Source organism: Camponotus vicinus, unplaced genomic scaffold (assembly GCF_025532165.1).
Source record: "Camponotus vicinus isolate PSW18456_S1 unplaced genomic scaffold, iyCamVici1.0 SCAF_8, whole genome shotgun sequence".
Classification (NCBI taxonomy): domain Eukaryota; kingdom Metazoa; phylum Arthropoda; class Insecta; order Hymenoptera; family Formicidae; genus Camponotus; species Camponotus vicinus.
In genome coordinates, this window is record NW_028141980.1 from 19252211 (window position 1) to 19257375 (window position 5165).

The 5165-nt window shown below is 33.1% G+C and overlaps 1 long non-coding RNA gene across 1 annotated transcript; it reads right to left on the reverse strand.

Annotated features, from left to right (window-relative positions):
* Positions 1-2666: 2666 nt before the first annotated feature.
* On the reverse strand, positions 2667-4779 carry LOC145975566 (uncharacterized). The gene is made up of 4 exons (XR_014440011.1): positions 4465-4779; positions 4167-4352; positions 3662-3804; positions 2667-3380 (listed from the first exon to the last, which is right to left on the reverse strand). It is a non-coding gene; the product is annotated as an uncharacterized LOC145975566 (long non-coding RNA).
* Between the last annotated feature and the right edge of the window lie 386 nt (positions 4780-5165).

The window sequence follows — 5165 nt, forward strand, 5'->3', positions numbered from 1 at the left end:
ATTAAAATTTCCAGTCCTGACCGGGAGATTCGAGTAGACTACAACAAGTACCCGCTAGTTTACCAGACCTAACCGCGGTCAAAAGTTGGAAATTCAGAAAATTTCCAACTTTTGACCGCGGTTAGGTTAGGTTAGGTTAGGTTAGGTTAGGTTAGGTTAGGTTAGGTTAGGTTAGGTTAGGTTAGGTTAGGTTAGGTTAGGTTAGGTTGAGTCGGCCAGAAACTATCTCCTGCTAAATGTCTGTTTAGTGGGGGAGTTTTTGAAAACGAGTATTTTCGGCGTTTCAAGCCATACTGAGTCGTTTAAGACATATGTATAAGAAAAGTGGAGTTTAGTGCAGAGTATATTGTGTGGGCACCTCTCGGGGAGGCTGTTAATAATAATTATTAACATTGAAAGGTGTTGCCGCTCCATCCTTCCTTGAGAAATTTGCCACGTGTCATGTGTCGCTTATTACGAAGACGATTTAAGTGAAATCCATACTTTAAATATGCCAATGACTGCTTGTGAGTGTTAATTATGGTTAATTGTACAGTCCTTGTGACTGTCAACCTTGTAAATACTCTATAATTGTTAATTTTCGCGAGTTAACATGTGGTGTTCTCCTTCTCTCTCACTCCTAGGTAGGAGTTGATTGAGGCAGTGTAGATTGAGTGAGACATTTATAAACTAATTTAAACTCTAAGATTGTGTCGTATGGCTCTGTATAGATTGTTTTTTGTGTCAGACATTATTACGCAGTGGCTTATTGAATATTTTAATAATTATTAAGGATTTTTCCTCCTGAGTGCAGAAGATTGCATGGCTGCGCACAAACCATTTTAGTTTGTTGTGCGCAACGCGCGCGTGCTCAACCTTAGGGTGGTACACCTTGGTCGTCGTGACGTAGACTGTGACGCTGTGCGCAGACCCTTACTTTCGCTGACGGCGCAGTGCGCGCGTGTTCAACAAAAGGTTGGCAATATTGTCTATCAGTGTTCTGTACTTTAGTGTACTGTATGTACTCTCGAAATTAACAATTTTGACAATTCATTATTTAACTCTGCTGAGGAAATAATCATAAGGCGGATTGTTGATTTGGATTAGTTATCTTATATTTCATTTATGAGCGGAGTTAATTATGCTCCTATAACTTTATTGACTTTATTATAGTGGTTATAATTATAATCCTATGCCTATTATTATTAATATTGTCAGTTGTTGTGGCATATGGATGCATTGGATAAACTTGCATTGTGTTATATATTTTAGTATTATCCCTCTTTAATAAGGCGGAGTAATAAATATAATTTTGTAATTTGATACATAGTGTTGACCTACTTAAAGTTTAACATTAGTTAATATTGATTACTATTCATTATAGACTATACATAAATGCTACTAATTGATTACTCGCGAGATACACTACCGTGAACTGTACTGAGTTTGGCGAGTTAAATTTATCTCAACAGGGATCATCCCATGCATTTATTTATTAAATGGATATGAGTGATGTTTCCCCTACGCCATTAATCGTGTACAGAATATATTACAATATATTATAAATTAATGTGTTATTATTATGGTGTATAGTCTGGCTGTGGCTGTGAGTTTGTTGTTGTTGGATGGCATATAGTTTATATATGCTTTCACCATCGTGAACAGCATCTCTCAATGTTATTAGGCCACAGAACTGCAAAGACTTTGTTACATTGATGTCTCTTATTATTATTTGAAGAGGTGTCATGTCAAATTATGTTAAGAACATTTTCTGTACATAAGGATAGTGCGAAGTGTAAATGAAAGCTTATGATAACAGTAGACTATAGTGAACGTACACTGATAAATCTATTTTATTAATTTGAGTGTTTAGTACGTATACTTATAATTTTTAGGAATATATGCATAATGGTCGTTGGTATATAACATAAAGTCTAAGCTTGACAATAATAGACTAAGAATTATGAGATAATTCTATAATCATATATAAATCAAAGCATGGACATCATGTACATTATATAAATTGCATATATAATGAGTCTAGGTGTATGTAAATATAAACTACTCTGCATATGTATGAAAGTGTGTGTATTGATTATAATGATCATTAATAATACATTAGTGACAGTTAATTTTGATAGCAAAACTTTTTGCGGTATACAATTATAAGCAAAGCGTAGTGGAATGTTAGTTATATCACTTCTTGATTATAAAGCAAAACGTAGATTGAGATTCTTTACATAACTTGCATATATCAAGTGAATTATGAGTATATGAACATATATATGCATGAAATTACTATTTGAAGAGCGTGAAGTGTAAATGAAAAGTGCACACATGGTAGTCGTCGGTATGTAACATGAAGTCTAAGCTGTGATAATTATAGATTGAGAATTACAAGACAATTCCATAATCATATATAAATTTAAGCATGGATATCGAGTTACATTATATAAGTTTCATGTTTAATGAGTCTAGGTGTATATAAATATAAATAACTCTGCATATGTAGGAAAGTGTGTGCACTGACTATGACTAGACTATAATATATTATTCATTTATATTATTCATTAATAATACATTAGTGATAGTTAATTTTGATAACGAGATGTTCTGCATATGTAATTATAAGTTAGCGTAGTGGAAGTTAGTTATATTACTTCCTGATTATAAAGTGTAACGTAGATTTTGAGATACTTCATATAATTTGCATATATCAAACGAATTATGAGTATATGAATAAATATAATATTATATATGCGTAAAAGTGTGCGCACTGATCATAGTGTCTTATTGATAATACATCAATGATAGCTAAATTCTTGATAATGAGATATTGCTTGTGGCATACAATTATAAGCTAAGGTAGTGGAAATTAGACATATCACTCTCTGATTATTCATCGTTTGACTTCGATTGACTAAACTTATTTAATCTAATATTGCTAAATCTATTTTTGCTTATATAATACATTATATTAAAGATTGCTAGTGGTTTACTTCCACTTATATAATAATTTTCTCAAATGATGGTAAATTTAAATACTATTATTATCATTAGTATTGATATTGATTTTGTAGTCATATGTTACACTTATACTTATTGATTATTGCATTAAGTTTTTATAAATAGCATATATGATATATAAAGTAGCTACTTTACGCATTTAGCTAAGAATCTAGCCTTATAGCAATTTTGTATTGAATTAAAATTATATTTTTAGTAATATCTGGCTATTCGTATTGCTGGCTTGATTATATTGCGTGATCCGTGTGTAATACATTATATATAGAGATGGAAGTATAAACCATATACTAATGATGCCCGATTTTGTTGCGGAATCCAGGTAGCAATGCTATATTATGTAGAGTCACGTATGAATCCTAGTGGAATGTATTAATCTGCAAATATTATAAAAAATATTAAAATATGGTATTGACTGATGCGGACAATATAGCAATACTTTATATAAGTGGTATATACTACCTAGGGGATTGATAATGCATTGTGAATGTTACTTTCGGCCCGAACGTGTATCAGAATACGCGATTGAACGTGCATTACTTAAGTCTGTTATTACCTGGACATTGTTAGAGCTAACTATATATATTAGACATTTATATGAAAGGAGAAAGGTTGTTTTCTGCATCTATTAATATTATTAATAATAATATATATATACTTATAGAATAGCTGAGAGCGATCTGTGTTGGCCTTGATATAGAACTGTTTTCAGAATTCTTATTAGTTGCACGCATATTGTCTTACGGTATCGAACTTTGTATATTTCCTTGGATTATGCATGCGTGTGAGCATCGTAATATCCTGGAAGCATAAATAGTTTATTGAAAGAGCGTGATTGATTATCAGATTTAATGGATCTTAATTTGATACCGTTAATGGCATTAATCATTGTATCGCATCTAGCTATTCATTGTTTATAGTTTGCATATGCACCGCATGGTACGAATTCTTCTAGTTGATGTCATTGTTACAATGGAATATATTTCAGTGACGCGTTTATTCTAGTTAACATCGATACCTGCTTGTTTTCGATATTATAACTTATTCTTAACCTCTTAGTTGTAATTATACTATAAGCGATAATATTACCGGAAGATAGGTATGGACAACGATTATGAGACTATTTTCAGAGGCTAGTTGAGAATTTATTATTAATTCTTTACCTAGTCATAACCTTCGTATAGCAATTAGCCTTATTTGAGGATTTTTCCGGCGTCGATGATCATTATGACAGCAGGTATTGTCGTTGATTGCGGAAATTTGATCGATATTTATCGCATTCAAGAGCCGAAATCCAGGCCTATTTCTTGGAGGCCGGGTGTGGAGACGAGGTTAATTCATAGGTTAACCTACGGAAATATAAAATATTAAATATTGATATGAGAGTCAATATGTAAGATATAGCTAACGAACTGAGTATTCGATGTTGATTTGCTTTATGGTGAAAATTGCATGGTGTACCTGCTATTTGCATTGCGTTGCTGTTAATAAATATTGAGAGGAATATGAGGAGAGGTTAGCATTATTTCTCTTCCTGACACAGTTGTTATCACTGTGACCACTGTTGCTGTGATTGTTGCTTACTTGTTGTTAGTCTTGCATTTTGTATGTTAGTATCGATATATCGACTGGTTTCCTGAGGTACTGCCGTAAATCCGTTGTACTCCGCGGTTAGCATTCCGGCGGTTCCTGACAACATAAAGAATTAACAATTATTGAATTATAAGTAATTGTTGCTAATTATAACCGGCTGGAGAGCTGTCTTTGTACGGGCGACGAATTTCTCTGACAGGTGGTCTAGGACTAGATTTATATAGAGTGGAGAGTCGCTTGCTTAAATGTTAAGCCGCGTTCTCAAGAGTAGTGTTCGTAAAGACGGCTGACGTTGGCAGGATGTCTTCCTTATAGTTTTAAAGGAATTTCGGTGTATGGCTGGTATTTTGCGATATGTCGAGTATATTATAAGGTAGTATAGTATGAATATTATTAGTTAAACATTAGTAATTGTTGAAATTAGAGTCTAATTATTGAATCGTTGCAACTTGGTTGTTCCTTTGCTTTTAAGCGGAAACAATTGTACAGGTGTGTTCACCTGTTGGAGTAGGTATCTAATTTGAAGACCGGAAGTGCAAACTTCCTTGGCTGCGCAGTAGGTATATGTA